Below are 19,506 nucleotides of genomic sequence, written 5' to 3'. Positions count from 1 at the left end.
TTATAAATATGTTGAGAGCTTGAGACCCGTGCCTAAACATTTCATCTTTGTAAGTCATTGAGAAGTTGACAAACAAAACGTAGTTATCTTAGGAGTTGAAACCCCATTTCAAGCCTTTTTAATATTTAATCTTCATCAAAATACTTTATTTTAAAGTGATGAGTCATACGTGTGCCAAATTTCTGCATTCTTAGATAGCGGTAAGCTGGAGTATGACTGCTAAGTGAATGAATGAGATCTTTACCTTATATGTATTAGACATAACATTATAATAGAGATACAACTTAAATGAAAATTACTAATATTTTTATAAATATAACACCTTTATAACTTCTCAGGACAAAATAGATAATAGAATAAAATGGCACTTCTTACATACTTCTTCATACTAGGGATTATCATTATTTATCGTTTCATGCAGTAATAGGCAACAGTTATTAAGTTCATTTAGATCATTTATACACTAAGGATATTCAATTACACAAAATCTAGAGGATGGATTTCCATATAATGATTTTGACAAAATTTGGTATATATATAATATATATATATATATATATATATATATTGCCCGTATTTCACAGTAATACATAATCGTAATTTTGTCCAAATTAAAGTAATTATATAAAAATTTTGTATTGAACAAAATAACATATAATGTCCTGCAAGTAGTCTTGACAGTAGTATTACCTGACTTTTACTATAGATAGTAGGAGTGCTGAGTTCTAATTATCTCATTTATTTTGTATACTCAAAGTAAGTTTTTTTTTTTTTTTAACTGAAAGACGATATTTCATACAGTAACCGTAAAATCAAAAACGGAGACTAGGCACTAATATGACTCAACGGATCATTCACTCTAATTGTGATTTGAGAAAAAAACTAACGCAGTGAACACGTGGCGATTTAAAACATTCACAATGCCATGCACCAGACACAAAAACCAATTTATTATGACAGATAAAAAACTTCAGTAGGTTCATTTTGGAGTGAAGGGTCATACTATACTGATTGTGTTTATAAAAATGTATGCAATTCTTACAACTAACTTCTAAAACAGGATGCTTGGGACAGAATTAGAAAGCTAGAGCATACAGTGCTAATTCATGTATCAGGTTTACAAAAAACTAATCCTTTAAGATACTTATTCTGAGAGTACAAGTAAAGACAACAATCTAGTGGCCCACAAAGTAGACATGCATTTAACTTTTTGGAATAAAATAATTATACCTGTACATATGTATTATGCGGTCTGTGTCTCTGCGCATCGTGTCGAGAGCACAGTTCGCAGATTAGTGGAACGGCCTTATAATACTGTTCTTTAAACTTATAGAATATCAAGTATAAAAAGTTAGCCGGTACATTGGAATATATCACAGTGAGCATAAATTATCACAGGAGTGTTATGTCATTTAAAAATGATATCCCCATGTCATTCCAGTTGCTCCGTAGGAAATTAAGTGTGAAGCTGCGGTTACCTAACAGTGAACATATAAATGAAAGCAGTTGTTTAAATATAATATATGGTCCGATTATAATACACACAAAAGTATATTTCCTATACCAAACCCATTCATTTCATAAATTATCTTTTAGTGCATATTTCAATTCTTTTTCCATTATAAATTAAGCGTAGAATATATTTAATGAGTTACTGTGCAGATCGTGGCTAGTTTTTGATAGTTTATAGTCAGTTACTAAGTGAGATAGTTATGTATGAAAACCACATAGTCAGAATGACATTTTATTTAATATGATAGAAATTCAATTGAAGTTTAAACTAATCTTTGATTTCTGAAAATCTGTATTGCCAGATTTGATTGCGACACTGTCGTCTGTGAGTTAGTAGAACTTGGGACATTATTACATTCCATCCAAACCAAACACGGTCTACATCAAAGTGACTGGGTAGGCCTTGCTCCACTTGATATCCTTTGTTATTGGTGCCTATTGTTTGTCACTCACATTGTATCAATAATGCTGTCAATATGTGCTTGTCCAGTTTGCTGTATCAAAGTAAGTACTTTAATAATGACAGGATAACACACGAGTATTGGGAATTTCACAAGCAATCCTGTTTTAGATCTGTTTTCCCAAAATGCCAGTTTCATTTATCACCTCAATGGCATCTGGAAATCCACTGTTTTTAAATGGTGAACCTTGTTACTTAAAGTTGAAAAAATTCATTAAAATTTAGTGATTATTTTCTTTAACAATTGGAATTGGAAATACCTTATAGAAATTAATTACAATACAATTCGCTACATACTCACGCATTCTGACTTTATAAATTGTTCACGTTTTAGAAATAACATTACCCGGTATTACACTTTGTTCTTATTAATCTTATGCGTATAAGTTCCTTAAACTTACTAGAATGTAGTAATCTAAGTCGTGTATAAAAATATATTGTTTATTTACTATTGTTTTTCTTTTTTCTTGTAATAACAATAGTTTTAAATAAATATTGAGAAAATATGTTTGCCTAAAAAATTTAAAATTTTTCCTAAATAAAGCTGATTGAAATTTATCATTGTTATACTATAATTTTGTAAATAGCATCAGTGATTATTAATTTATAACTCTTGATTGTTTTTATACGCTTATATCATTCTATGTATGGAAATACGATGCATGGCACACGTCCAATTATTACAAACCACGTTCCTCTTCTTCATTTCAAACATATAAATATATTGCATGTCTTCAAAACTGTATATTTACTAAAATTAATGAGGTTTAAATGTTTTACATTATGTATAATAATAAATATATCTATGTTTTCTTAGAAGAGTAATAATTTGGGATATTGGATCCTTATAAATGATTGGTAAAATAAAAACTATAAAATGTGCAAAAGCAATTTGACCTTTTAATGCGATAAAATGATATCACTTACTGTATACTAAGGCCTAAATATTGAACCCTCTTATAGCAGATTCGTACACTGAATGAGAAGGTTTACTATTGTGGTATCAGAGGCTTTCTAAGAGAAGCTTCGTTCGATAAATTAGCCTTGCACTTGCAAAAAAATATGATTTTCAGTCTTATAAAACCGCATACCGGATCAAATTCCCATCACGAATAAACCAGTTGATTAGAGATTATGACTTCTAAAGAACTAGTTTGTTATTGAAAGAACTCTAACCATTACCTACTCGTCGGTACGGCTAGTCGGCTATCGTTTATGTTAATCGCTTATCCAGAGCAATGCCAGCCTCAATTCGTCCTGTAGCTTTTGGCTTTAATAGTGGCACAATTTAAATTACTTGATCCTTCTTAGCCAACATTAGAAAAGTGTGTGAGTGAATGAGATTTATGAATCAATCTTAGCCTTACTAACAAGTGTGAATCAATGCACCTTCCATCCAGTGCCAAATTTGGCTTTGATCAAGCAGAAGCTGTGGAACACTAGCTGCGGGCAGCCTGTGTGGTGATTAATCCATGAAATCTCCGATTCTGTTAAAAAGAGAATCTGTTGAAGACCCTCGTTTTAGAAAGCCAATTTTAGTAAACAGATGTTAAATCAAAAGAGATCTACTGACTGAAGATTGGCCACCTTTACAGCGAAGCCAAAGTAGTTTCTAAAATTTAAATATATATTATTTAGTTTATCGAGTGTGATCCAAAACCATCAATTTTTATTTAATGGTTTAAGTTTTTTTAGCTTATGATTGATTGAATAGAGACACATGCATAACAACATACAATTAAACAAACCTTAATGCCAGGATTTATTTTTATTGATTACTAAAGTTTAAACTTCGATAAATGGGTGTAGTTTTACATAGTTATTACTAATAAAACATATGTACTAATGAATACTACACTATAGCATTTTGAAGTAGAGTTAAAGTATTTATTGCTATTACTCCTAAATAAATAAACGAAGCAATAACTTGTTCAACAAACATCAAACCCCTGCCAAAATCAATTTGTTTCACTGGAATAACCTCCCTGAGGCTACATGTCAATTCAGATTCTCGTGAGGCTTTATATTTACACATTCCATTAAATATGTCATATGTGCAGTACTGAGGTTATTTATCCCTACTAGTTCTGATATTAACTATAAATGCTTAATTAACAATGACATTTTTGACTTGTATCTTATTATACTTATATATACTTAGTTTTAAATATAACAAAGTTTCTACATATTTTTTTAGATTAGCCTCATTTTATATAATGTGAGAGACGTACAAATAAAATTATTACAAGTTCAATTAAGAACATACCTTTTTATTCCACGGTAAATAAATTATACAAATATTCTTAAAATATATTTCCATATGTAAGTAAATTTCTTTACATGTAATTTAACCCAAAATTTTCAATAACCAGTCATGTCTACAAAAAGTGCTTAAATATACCTATAAACCCATAAAATAAATCAATATGTATATACTTGTCTGTTTTTTTAAAACCGGATACATTAAACATTAAAAACAAGCAATTTATGAAATGTGTGACATATTACTTATTAATATTATTCGGGGAATTGTTTGAAAGCGTGTACTGGTGTAGTATTAATGTGATAACATAATTTGTATTATTTTCACAATATATACAAGATTATTTAATGCATTGGCATTCTATAGAAAGGGCTCAATTACATGTAAGATGAAGGTTTGCTATAAACTGACATCACTAAATTCAGAATCATAGAGTTAAAGTCCAGCGTGGTAGGTTTAGGTAGTCAAGCATTTTTAAATTCAAGGAATTTTATACCTCAGGGTTAGTACAAATGCCTGTGAACAAATTCTCCCTCCACCTGTGTGTTTTATTCAGTAATTTTAAATAGGTCTGTAATAAAATTTCATGGTGTTTGATACTGCAGTATATCAATAATGTATAGTTTCGATTTTCTTTAAGAAGTGGAAAAGTGAAGTTACAGACAACACTCAAACACTCATAACATACGCTTTTTATGTAGCTTTTGTAACATTTCCAAATTGTTGGATGTCAACGGAAATTAGGTAAAGTTAGTTTGCCAAATGTAAAATAGTGTTTCGTCGACTCGGAGTACAATTATATTTGTGAAGGGAAAGTAAATAAAATAACACCATTTCATTTCGTTTTAACAAACTGTAAACCGAAGATGGAACTCTACAACAAGGCAGAACATTTTCTAGAATTTACCTGTGTTAGCAATATTTATTCGCGGTGTGAGCTGTAAAACAGGATAACATTGCTTGAATTTATAAAATAAAAATAATACAGAATTGCTTCTTTAAATTATATTATTGAACGATGATTTAGTATGTACAGGAATCTTCAGCGTTTCCATTTAATTTTTAATAAACCTGTAAGGCGCGTTAGTGGAAGGAGTTAGTTAATATGGCGGAAGAGTTTCTATGTGGAAGTTTTTATTCGGTGTGGAGAAAGTGCTCATAAACTCTTGCGTTTCTACGAGAAGAGAGCGGTGTGATGTGATCAGACTTTTACTTTCTGAGAAGTAGATGTGGACGCTTGGTTTGCTAGTTTTTACGGACTAGGAAATATGAACGTCTACATGCATTGGATAAAACTAATTTTACTTCTAAATTAGCCTTTTAATATTTTAATTCATTTTCAAACGTTGAGCGTAGTATTCGTCATTGCTAATGCTTATATAAATTTGATCTTTAATTTTCCAAAAAATATTGCAGGCGAAATGTCGCATTATTGTGAATAGTGTCCAATACATTCTCTATTACTGGATCTATGACACAATTTCGAAACATAAAATATTTTTTTAAACTTAGTCTGTCTTTTTATATAAATGTTCTTTTGCTAATAACATTCCACCAGTTAGTCTACACATTCAACAACACTAAAAATGGGTCTTTTGTGAAACTGTAGTTGTTTATTGTTTATAAAAATTTGTTTTATAGATCATAATGACATAGTTAGAAACAAACACTCATAATGTTGATATCAAATACATAGTTGCATGCTGGAGTTATTCTATATTTTACTCTTCTATACTTCAGAGCTGCTATAATGGAAAGGAAAATACCTTTTTCTTATTGGAACAAAAATGCTGATAATGTTTAAAAGATTTGTATAACAATTACTAGTTATATAGTACGAGATGAGGCCCTGTATTAAATTAGTTGTTTATCACTTTTGCAACTTTGTGGGTTGCAAAGTCACACTGTAAGAAAAGAAAGGATTTCTCATTACATTCTCAGCTGACAAATCGTGTTTTAAGCAAATTGTCAAGTTTAATGTAACGTAATGTTGGCTCGGCTCCAACGTGTCGCAGGATTGGCAGCTTGAAAGTGTTGTGGTGGAAAAGCCAGCTTCTGTAAAGGGCATGATTGATGAAGATCGACGTCTAACAGAACATCTTGGCTACTTAACTGAGTTACTAGTTCTTTGAGGTTCGTTCATGGTAATGAGTACTAAATTTGTATATTAATGCGTCCCTTTGTATGTTATACACCAATTTCGTTATATACGTTTGTTTGGTAATAATAATAATAATAATAATAATAATTTCTTTATTGCAGTAAAACAATTAACAAAATTGCATTGCAAGCGTCATTTCAACATTTGGATTTAAAAATCTATAAACTAAAACCTATCTTAACATAGGCACAGTTAATTCCACATACTCATGTGTGAACCTAACAATATATTGCATTTTGCATGTTTTGGATATCAGAAAAGGATAAATAGAATAATAATAATAAAATATTAATTTTCATCCCAGCGGCCCATCGTAAACTCATCAACGGAGTAAAATGCCTTTGACAACAAAAAGTGTCTTAATCGAGATTTGAATTGTTTGGGTTCATTAATTCGTTTGAGATCTCCAGGGAGCTTATTGATTAACTTGACACCCATTTGAGATGGTAAGTGTTCGAACATAGCCGTTCTATGCTGTTCTGTCCTGAAATTGTTCCTGCCTCTGGTCTCGTACTGATGGACGTCCCTGCCCTGAACTAGTTCACATTTGAATCGGCAGTACAGGGTAACGTCGAGAATATAGAGGCTGGGTAAGGTTAGAAATCCAAGCTCCCTGAAGGCAATTTTACACGACTCTCTGGGTTTTAATTTCGAAATTATTCGAACAGCTTTCTTTTGTGTTCTAAATACTCTGTCAAATTTGTATTTAGAACAGCTGCCCCATAGTCTCAAACCGTAGGTCAAATGTGGATGTACTATGCCAAAGTAGGCAGTTTTCAGTACATCAAACGAGCAGAATTTTGCTAGATTGCGTAAGACATAAGTGCCTGAGGCAACCTTTGAGCAAACTCTGTCAATGTGATCGCTCCAGGTCAGTCCCCTGTCCAGGTACATCCCCAGAAACTTGGTGGATTCGGCTTCATCTAAGATAGCTTCATCCGCCATCACAATTGGTCTGTATTCGTCTTCTTGTTGACGGAGACAAAATTTTATTACGTTAGTTTTGGCATAGTTAGTTTTTAGATTTATCTTTGAAAAGTGCTCGATGCATGCGTTTAGTTCAATAAAGGCTTTGATCTCAAGATCTTGTTTCGTACTTGATCTGATGCAGAGAGTCGTATCGTCCGCATATTGAATCACCTCACCATTTTGAATTGATGAATTCAATCTGTTGACGTAAATGAGAAAAAGTATGGGCCCCAAAATTGAACCCTGGGGAACACCGTACTGCATTTTTACTTTGCCTGACAGGGTGTTCGCGATCTGCACACACTGCTCTCTGCCACTGAGGTATGACGAAAGCCATTTATGCGGCTGACCTCGAACACCACATGTCCATAACTGATGCAACAATGTCCCATGATGCACACAGTCAAAGGCCTTTGAAAGGTCGAGAAATATGCTGAGCACTTGTTCTCGCCTCTCCAAGCCATCAACAACACAGTCAATGAGTTTTGTTACAGCATCAATCGTCGATTTATTTTTCCTGAATCCGTACTGCTCAGGGTTAAGAATTTCAAACTGTTCAAGAAAATCCTTCAAGCCTTCTAATGAAAACCTTTTCGAAAATTTTGCTCATGACAGGAAGAATGGATACAGGACGGTAATTACTTGCGATGGAAGGATCATCCTTTTTAAAGATCGGAACCACTCTTGCTGTCTTCAAAGCTGAAGGGAAAACGCCTTGGGCGAAGGACAGATTTATCAATTTAGTAAGTGGTGTCAAAATGTGCTTGAAGCAACGCTTGATCAGCCACACGGACATTCCGTTGATGTCGCTGGATTTCTTCGGCTTGAGGTCTCTCAAGACGACTGCCATCTCCACCTCCCCCACAGAAAACAGAACCATGGAAGAGACCGGTCTCACTACTACATTTTCTACAAGATTGTCACAACTGAAAGATGTGCTTGGTACAGCCACAGTCGAAAAAAAATTATTAAATTCGCTAGCCACTAGAAGTGGGTCGTCTGTTAATTTACCGTCAATTTTTAGTTTCGGATTTGATTGTTTTGAGTTATTTGTTTGTGATGTAACGCTTTTTATTACTTCCCACGCACTTTTTGAAAAATTTTCTGCGTTCTCCAATTTTTGTTCAATATCTCGTGCTTTAGCGGCTTTTATTTCCTTGCGATAATTTTGTTTAAATGTTCTATAAAAATTTTTGAAGTTTTCGTTATTTGATTTTAAATAAATTGAATGGTAAAATTTGAGCCTTTCTCTCAAGTAGAGAATATCCTGAGTAATCCAGGCATTACTCTTCCTATGAGATCGCTCCTTTATCATTCTATATGGGCAAGTAATATTTAAGTAATAATTAAGGCAGTCATTGAACGCAGTGAATGCTTCCTCTACGTGTTCAAAAGCATCCACAAATGACCAAGATTCTCTTTGGAGGAATCTGTTGAGAATTTTAATGTTTTCATTTTTTAAATCTCTTTTAAATTTTGCTGAAGAGGGTTCGTATTTAGGATTGAATTGTTTGATTACAGTCTCCTGTGCGAAATGGTCAGAGATGGCCGCGTCGAGAACAGTAACAGAGACGCCCGGAAAGTTTGTGATGACGTTGTCGATGGCCGTACTCGACCTGGCAGTCACTCGAGTTGGTGTGTTCACGGACCAGACTAAGTCAAAAGAAGTGAGAACATCGCGAAACCGCTGGGTTTGAGGGTTGGTGTGGTCTAATACATCAATGTTGAAATCACCAGTAATTATAAATTTTAATGCCTTGGAACGTAACAAATTTAGAAGCGACTCGAATTGTTCAAAAAATGTTGTGAAGCATCCGTTCGGGGATCTATATACGCCAATTATTACAAGTTTTCCAGAAAAATTTAGACTGATTTGTATACCTTCCGCTTCAAAGTCCAACTCACTAGTGCGGTCAACTCTGAAGGGTTGGAATACCAGTTTCGATTTGACAAAAATTGCCACACCTCCCCCTTTGTATTGCGTTCGATTAAATATAGTTGCCAATTGATAATTGTCAATTCTGAACAGAGCAGCATTTTCAGGTGTGAAACCATGCTCAGAGATAATGAAAATATCAGGTTGCAGTTCGTCTGCCATGAGCGATAGCTTCTCAATTTTGTTGGATGCAATCTGTGCATTTTGATGCAACACTGAAAGTGTTTGTAAAGAATTTTGAATTTTGTTGTTATTGGTTGTTGTTGGTAATAATAATACTCCTAAAAGTGTCTTCTTAACTAATGGACATTTGAAGTATATTTTTGTATCGTGTATGACTTTAATAAACTAAATAGTGAAATAAAACAGTAAAGTTTTACCTCATATGTGAAGAATAACAACTTAACCATCAATAATGTTGAATATATCAAACATGCTTGTTTTACTAATTACGTCTAACAACGTATCTTGAATAGTTTAACGATTAAAAATATAGACTTAAAGTCTTAGGGGTTCCCATTGAGGATATAACTAAGAAGGCTGACAGTGTTCATCTCTTAAAGTTATTGCTTTTGTTTGTTTTGGTTTCTTCAATAATTTATTTGATAATGAACAAGCTTTATATTTTCTCTTCAGTTTATTTATGTATTTTATACTTTTTAAATTTAATACATTTATTCTAAAGCTTATATTAGTCACGTAACAATTTTTCTTCTAGCATTTATATCTTTAAATGAATACGTCCGTTTTAATGTTATTATTATGCAATGTTGTGTTTACGCTTTGCAATAAAATGCGCTATAAACACCAATGGCATACAGAATTAATATGTGTAAGTACTAAATCAATGATAAATCCTCCTCATAAACAAAATCTTAAAGAATATTTCAGGAAACTTTGTGTTTCTACAAATTTAAGTTAAATTTATAATACATGGAAATACTAATAAACAATTTTTTTTGTTTTTCTATGTACGCATCATCAGGTAATATTATTCTTTATTCCTTATGTAGTATCCTCTTAGTCTCTTTCATTAGTATCGATTTTCAGATCATAATTTCTTGGCTGAATTATGAAAGAAATGGCCTAAAATATAGATGGATTTTATTATATCAATATTATTATCCATTACTAAGCTAAGAATTTAATTGTTTATAAATTTAACAAAACAACCTACATATCCGACGAACAAGTTGTTTTTTTTTGTTATATTATAAGTAGGATTTAGTTGTACACACCTCAAGAGAAGTAAGTACGAGAATGCACAATTTAAGTAATTTAATAATAAAGTAGATTAATAATTGGGGATTTCGATTACCAGAATAATGTATGAAAAGTTATGAACGGAAAAAGGGATAGTTTCTAGAATAGTAAGTGAATTGATAGATAAAAGTAATTAGTTTAGATAGCAAAAGTGAGTTTATTTTCCTCACGCCATACTACCAACAAGCTACGCAGTATACGCTCGCCTTGACCTTAAACCTTGCGGTTAGCCTCCTTCCTGTTTCCATTTCTCACTATCTTCACTACTTTGATGAAGCAAACCTAATTATGGCATCCTAAATCAAGGCTGTTACATTATGGATTTTACATATTGTTATGATTGCTTTATTAATTAGTATCCATAGTAAGTTTTAAAATTTAACAATAGTTTGTGGCTCTTTACATCAAGTTTTAAGATTGATTGCAAGTTACCTGATAATAGTTAGAAAATACAGCTATGCTAATAAAATTTTGTGATGGTTACATTACTCACAACTACTTGGTTCCTACGCACTTAATTAAAAATATTTATAATATATTGGTAAATAGACATGAGATGAGACACAATTTGTTATAGCTTGTCTGAGGCGAATCCTATCTAATAGTCCGTTTTATGATCTCAAGAGTGAGGTTTCTTAATAAGCCACGTGATCGATATATATACATAACAATTGTCTATATTTCGTCTAAAACAGATATTTTCAAGTTATATAAATAGGTAAACATACTAACAAAAAATAATAAACCAAAAAAACATCATATGTTAATAATTATATCATATTAATAATTAATTATGTAAATAAATATATTCCTTATGTTTGACCTACTACACTACTATAAACTTGCTATGAAGTCGTGTATAATATCACCATGCCAGGAACGTTCCTATGTGATTAGTTTATATATTCTAGTTTAACCTACATTGGCTACATCAAAAACTTATGTAGTACATTTAGTGTGTTTTTCTAAATTATCCAAGAATAAGAACTTTGGATGACGCTCCTTACTGTGGAACTTCATCAAAGTGGCAGAATGTGTAGTCTTGTTACTATTTGGGATTGTGATTTGGGATATGATTACAATTCCAAATAACAATCGATAAGGCTTTTGATAACGATAGAAAAGTACCTTATGTGGTGAGCGATATAAAAATAAAACAAACAGGAAAGCACTATGTAGTAATAGAGAAATGGTCTGACGTTAAATAGCTTGATTAACTAAAGTTACCTGTTAGACGACACCTCTTACACTATTTAATGTATGGACTATCTAACACGCAAAATGTGCTGTCTGAAGGTTTCACTTTACCGCTAATAGTAGCGTTATATCTAAATCTAGCTACTAGTTGTCCTGGAGAAATCTACTAGTTATTCCAAGCATCCTTCGTAAATGGCTTTAGTCTTTGAAAATATCAAACCCTATTATGGTTGTTTATGAATAAAAGCCGATGAAATTAGCGTCATTACAGTATTATCAGGACAGAATAAGCATGCATTGGGTTTTGTCGTACTTGAACTATTTAATTTGTGAAAGTCATACAACAGTGGAAACATATATTTTCCTGACTGATAATAAGTTCAGTATATTTAACAAGATAACAAGTGTTGAGTTATATTTTTCCATATAAAGTAACAAACAGGATTTATGAAATCCTATTGCCATCACTATCTGAAATTTTGTTATCGTACTGTTCTAGCAGTATCTAAGCTAACTGGTGCTGTCATTTCACATTTGGTAACAAGACGTTTAGTACTTACAACCATTTACTGTGTCCGGTGGAAACTTTCTATTACATACTCAGCAGTATTTAATATATACATCTAATGAATGACGCATAGCACTCGGATATAGAATGCAGCTTTCCATGTTTTAGTTTTAGCTGTATTATGCTGGATTTTGATGCTGGAGACCATTGGCCAAAGAAGTTCAAAACGCTTCTAGGAAAATTCATTATGTTGGTGATTTAAATAGTTAAATTTGTATGAAATCTATCTAAACAAATCAATCTATTTTTCTGAAAGTTTCGACATGTTGTACTTAAACCAGATATTATATGGAAAACAAGCTAAAATAATTTGTATTCAAATTGACGTAGTGATATACATATTTGCACAAATTAAACAATGAGAGATTGACAAATTATTCGTTTACTTAGGAATCAGGCTCATTTTTCCAACACACATTTTATACTAGTTAAATCTGTTAACTTGACAACCACGATAATAAATCCGGCTGTCTCCTGTTAGGTTTTGTTCCGGTTTTAAGTTTTCGTCCTGTTAAAGCGATAATAGGACTTAATAAACAGTTCATTGTAGTCACAGTTTTCCATATAAACAGTATAAAGACATATAATATCGAGTTAGCATATCGAGGTGTATGAGACGTTGGTGTGGCATTCAATCACATTATAGAGGTTTGCATTCTGTGAGAGTGGCGTGTATCCAGTAAATAAATAACAATTTCTCAGACGAACAATGTAAAGGCTCATTATACCGTGTTCTCGGTGTTCCCGAAAACGTGGTGTGCAATCTTATCAACGTGGCTGTTATGCTAACGAAGTGGGTATACGCGGAATACTCAATCCTACGGCTTACAATTTCCCAGAAGAATGACCTTAACGTTAATAATTATCATCTTGTTATTTTCCTGCATAATTAATTTGTAAAAAGTAGGATTACAAAGTGTTAAATTGGTACCAAATATTTAATAAACTTATTTAAATAATTTTTAATTACATAAACTATTAATGGGCAGATCTCTGAACATATATTATTCAAGTAATTGATATTATTATAAATTAAAATATTTCATGAAAGTACTGAATGTAAAGCTCGAAGTTGGGAATTATGATTAGCTATGTCATAACTTGAACAGTTATTGTCTCTCAATACACACCATGTAGTGACGTCATATCCTTAACTACACATAACAATCATATCCATTTACTTCATAAAATTCAAATTCATATTATTCAGTTGTTCTGAAAGACATACTATCTTATTTAATCATACTTGTTCTTTAATATTGTTAACAAATTGTTTCAAAACAGAGGCATTAAAACCAATGACTCCGCTGCAATACAGAGGGAGAGCGACACACACGCCGCAGTATAAAGTTGGTGAAGCAGAGAGATATTTCTAATTTTATAATTGTTTGCCTACGTCCAAAATAAGTACTCTAGAGTAGTGTGCTGTTTTGAAATATATTGCTAAAGTCATTTCGTTTCTACTAATTTAAAATTATTTAGGTATGTCCCTACACTGACGAAATACATTGCAATATTTTATGCAATTTATTATGTTGAAAATTACAGTGTGAAAAAATATTAGGGATAAATTTAAAAAAATTCACAGTAAATAAATTATGAATGATTTTCATATCTTAAAAATATTAAGATATATACTTAATATATGGTAATAAAAGGTTAACGCAAATAATAAAATAATATATAAAATACATACGAGTATCTAAGGCTTAGTCCCTTTCAATAATTTAAATTGTTGTGCATTTCAAATATATACCGGCTGGGCTTAAAAACAACAGAACCAAATAGAATGAAATGTACCTAAGTTCAGTGTAAGTGAGAGCGACCTAATAACACAGTGTTTAGTATCCTACATTACCAGACGCCGATTTACAACATCCCTTTGAAAATCGAAGCTAGTGCACCCATAGTGACAATCCCGTTTCGCTGCAGAAGTCGTAGGTAGCACACCGAAGTTGGTGTATCCAGACAGAGCCATAGAAACCGATTCAGTTTTAATAAATTATAAATGTTTTGTCTTGCAAATCATGTCACTTGAACAATAACGATTTCTAACAACTATTGGGCTTAAGAGTCATTTGGAAGATTATTTATCTTCATAATGCTTGGTGTTACCCACATAAATTCGATAAAACTAATTCCAATATTATAACGTGTGCAATTGACTATTTCAAGTTTTACACAAATACCTTTTTACACAAGTTTTACAGCCTCGAATATGCTCACAGTTTTTTGTAGGGCAGGCTCATTATCTGAGTGGAACTATAAAATAGGCAATCGGGAGATACGGTTGTAATATACCACGTTTGTATATAAAGCTAAAGTAGCTATAATAGTTGTAGGAAGATAGATTAAACGCCCAAGTCTATCCATTCCAATTCCATTATGCTGATTTCCATTGAACTAGCAGGGAGTATTAAACAACCATTACATTCACAAAAGTGCACTATATTTCCAACTGAAAGGTAATTATTCTTCAGTTATCATTAACGTCAATATTACTTCATATTACTACTAGACATATTACTATCACATCAACCTGTTAATCATAAGTAGCATATGTTTAGTTTACATCTACATGTACATTTTACATTACGTTAACAAATTACTCACGATATTGTACCATTTAAAATATTTAGGCCTTCTTAGTTCCACAGATTTTGTAAATAAATATCCGAAAATAACTATTCATTGATATAACAAAAAAAATTGGATTGAATATAAGAAACCAAATAAATAATTTAAATATAACAGAAAATATTTAGAATCTGACATTAACCCATATATACTCAGAATATGGAGCAGATGAAACCGTCCGTTAACATATTGTGGTACTTGTAGGGGGTCGATACTGCCCCTTGGAAATGTTAAAGAAAATATTTTAAATTTCTAACATTGATTGTCTTTTCAGCTACCGTAATTGATAAAAATAAGTACATGTAATAAAAATACAAGGTTTACAATCAAATATAAAAATATTGTGGATTTAATGAGTCAATCTTCAATATTTGTTAATTATAGTTTAGAGAGATATGAACCTGCGCCCTATTTTACCTATTATCTCTTGAAAGTTAACTAATAGTTAGTTAAGGCTAGAACACTAGTGAAATAGAGACCTGAGAAACTAATTTATTCAGAGCTAATTAGGTTCCCGTTTAGACTGCTGAGAAGAAGGACGACTAGTATTATTCTAGGCGATTATATGATCTTTAACAAGAGGAACACTACGGTCACCTAATCCAGGCTATTTAGTTATCCTGTTCATACCAGACTTAAAAATAAGTTGACATTGAAGGTTGCTAAAACCATACTAGAGATACAACTTTAAAAAGAATATAAATTTATTATAGGACATACATTGTTTCAAAATGTATTGTATACTAGCAGTGAGCCACACGTGATATCATATTGAATAACATTTACATCATAGTTGTTACAGTCATTTTATATTCATTTTAATCATAACAGGACATTATGTGTAAAAAGCAATATTTTAGAGACCTGAAAAATGAGAGTGAACAAGTTGCTATGTGTCCTACGCATAATCCAAAACATTTCTCTACAACAATTCATATAAAAGAATTTTTTCTACATTTTCATTAAAACTTGAATTAATTTATGCCACAATGGATGCGTAATAAGACCTTAATATTTATGGTGAAAACACTTATGATGGAGCTCTATAATAATTTTAAAATAGATGTAAACATGTGTAGATCTTTCACAACTAATGGAACATTTGTACCTCAGCAATGAAAGAAAATCTAGACACAAAGTGTGGCAAATGTTGAGGGTAATCTCTTTCCTGCTATTTAATTGGTATTTTCAATTTGCTGTGTTTGTATCTCAACCAGCAATAGCAATATATCAAGATATAGGTTTCAGATATTGATTTCTAAACTGTACTTTAACTTGCCAGGACTTATCTGAATATTGTAGTAAATCTTACTCTGTGGTTTGGTTATTGATATGATATTCATGTTTATGTTGGCAAAGATCTGTAAAACAGTGACGATACTTTGGGTGAAAGAGTTTTAGAGAAACTTCATCAACTGTTCGAGGTGTCAAAGAGTAAGTTTTGCTGTCTCGTAATAGTTTTTTTACCTCTGTCAAATTACTATTTGATCTAGAACCGTGGAAACTAAGCAGGAAATTCCTTCGTGGACAGCTACTAGGAGACGACTAGACAGAAAACAGGGGTATGAGCTGTCCGAAGTCAGTGAAAGTGTGTGCGTGAAATATTGCAGTTATACTGAATCCCCGGCAACAAACACAAAACCACTATAAGTTACAGCCCGTGCAGAATAAGCGGGAAATTCCTTCGTGGACAGCTACTAGGAGGCGACTAGACAGAAAACAGGGGTATGAGCTGTCCGAAGTCAGTGAAAGTGTGTGCGTGAAATATTGCAGTTATACTGAATCCCCGGCAACAAACACAAAACCACTATAAGTTACAGCCCGTGCAGAATAAGCGGGAAATTACTTCTTGGACAGCTACTAGGAGGCGACTAGACAGAAAACAGGGGTATGAGCTGTCCGAAGTCAGTGAAAGTGTGTGCGTGAAATATTGCAGTTATACTGAATCCCCGGCAACAAACACAAAACCACTATAAGTTACAGCCCGTGCAGAATAAGCGGGAAATTACTTCTTGGACAGCTACTAGGAGGCGACTAGACAGAAAACAGGGGTATGAGCTGTCCGAAGTCAGTGAAAGTGTGTGCGTGAAATATTGCAGTTATACTGAATCCCCGGCAACAAACACAAAACCACTATAAGTTACAGCCCGTGCAGAATAAGCGGGAAATTACTTCTTGGACAGCTACTAGGAGGCGACTAGACAGAAAACAGGGGTATGAGCTGTCCGAAGTCAGTGAAAGTGTGTGCGTGAAATATTGCAGTTATACTGAATCCCCGGCAACAAACACAAAACCACTATAAGTTACAGCCCGTGCAGAATAAGCGGGAAATTACTTCTTGGACAGCTCCCGGTGACCGGTGACTACACAGAAAGGATTGTGACGTATAAAGAAGTAGAAATATACTATGTATATATATTGTTTTTACATAAGAAGAATAACTTGCCTGGGGCAAGCAAGTTTTATCACAAATTTCATTTTATATCGGGAAGTGAGATTAACACACATATTGGGTTGGATTTTAATTGTTAGAATATTAATATAAATATAAATAACTTTTTAAAATAATTAAGAGTTAAAATAATATTTTATAAAACTTACAATCTATAAACACAATCTTACATTAAAATAATCATACAAAAGTAAACTATTAACCTGTTACGTAAACAACATAATTAGGTACTTAGAAATCGTCTGTATACATTTTTAGCATAAATTCGTAATGTTCTTATGTACATAAAGAGCATTAAAGCGCTAAGTTTAAATCCCCGAAAACGTATAAAATTTATGGATGCATATAGACTAACTATTTGGCACAGAATCAACCTATACTATTTAGGAGACTGCGTATCATTGGGTAAAAGTAATGCTATATGATTTAAATGCCCAACTGAGAAAAACCTTTGTAATATTTTCTTAGTATGATAATCTATCCTCTTAATCACATTTTAATGTAATTGTTTTGCTAAATATAATGATATAAGCCATAAATTAAAAAAAATTGATAAAACTTATAAAGTATTACCGTATTAACCTCTCAAAACCCGTGAATACTCCCTAGTCCTCTATTATTTACAGTGTAGATTTCCACAATTTTTTTAATGCTCGTGTTACATTCTTCCAAAACCGAAGGAAAGGCATTGTCTTCGCCTCTGATCATGACAAGGACTATTATTTTTCTGAGCGTTTGCTAAGCCTATCAATGTTGAGGTTGGGAATTTACTTTTAATACATTGGTCCACAGATTAAAATTAGAGAGGGCTTCTTAATCCTATTTTCCCCTGGTGAAATAAGAAATCCTCTACTTTCCTATTTTCCTTTTATTACTCCATGGTCTCAAAAACTGTATGTATATATTTATAACTGTTAGAACATTATCTAGGCAATGAATGCTCTATAGACTTTTGCCATAAGCCTCTTTTATATGAATACACCACCGAATTTGTTGATGGTGGGTATTACGCCATATGGTCTGGACGAGGGTTGTGAAATATTTTTACATTGGCAGTTGAGGTAACTTTGATAGCAACAAGAAAATATGAGAATAATTAAATTTGAAAACAAACTGAGTACACTCATATGAGATTCAAAAATATGTAATTTTTACACGTAGAATAAAATTAAAAATTAAAAGAAGAAAGAGATTACATTTAATTGGACTCTTGGGATATATTACTTTCTCTGGCTACAGGTAGTTTTATAATTTAAACGCTGATATGAATCCTAACACTATGAATTACAATGTGAGTGTATCATATGGCAAGGTATCTAGAGAAAGATCTCACCTGTATACTTTATATTTTCCCTACCTTGAAGTATATTTGATTGTAAATATAATTTCCCATGATTATTTCCTGCTTTCTTCCGTGCAGTTCATTCTCTACCTAACCTTCTTAAAAGTTTGGAAAATAATAACTTAAAGTAATACATTTGTTTCATTTCTTCATTTTACTATTCATGTACTTAAAACCTTTCGCGTCTCTGACACAAAATTATTTTTGATACGGGGCTGCAATGGGTGACAAGGCGTTAGTTATAAAATCATACCTTTAATTAGCATTTACAAATATATACTACTTTACGTTACCCAGTACAAAAACAATTCCAGGTAAAACTACGGACCTCTAAGAATGTTTATATATTTGACTTGCCTTCAAGCATTATCAGAAATAGACAACCAGCGTGTGATATTGAAGTATTTGCAAATATCAACTTTGGTCTGTTATCCAAATCTAGAAAATTAATTTAAAGTTACTTAATTTGTAATAAATATTATCCACGGTACGCTTGCACAAAAATTCAGCAACATCCTTATCCGTTTCGTAGGACGTGGTTGTTAGTAATAGATATGTGAAATGTGTTCAAACTTGTAGAGGGGACGCTGAAAATCAAGTGTATATGTATATATATATATATATATATATATATATATATATATATATATATATATATATATATTTATGCCAAAGACCATCATGTGTTTAGGCCAAGCTATAAAAAAATGTTCATTATTTTAATATGACTTTGCTATTAATCAAAC

This window comes from Homalodisca vitripennis, chromosome 1, assembly GCF_021130785.1.
Source record: "Homalodisca vitripennis isolate AUS2020 chromosome 1, UT_GWSS_2.1, whole genome shotgun sequence".
NCBI classification, from domain to species: domain Eukaryota; kingdom Metazoa; phylum Arthropoda; class Insecta; order Hemiptera; family Cicadellidae; genus Homalodisca; species Homalodisca vitripennis.
The sequence above is the reverse complement of the archived record's forward strand: the minus strand, read 5'-3'. Positions refer to the sequence as shown.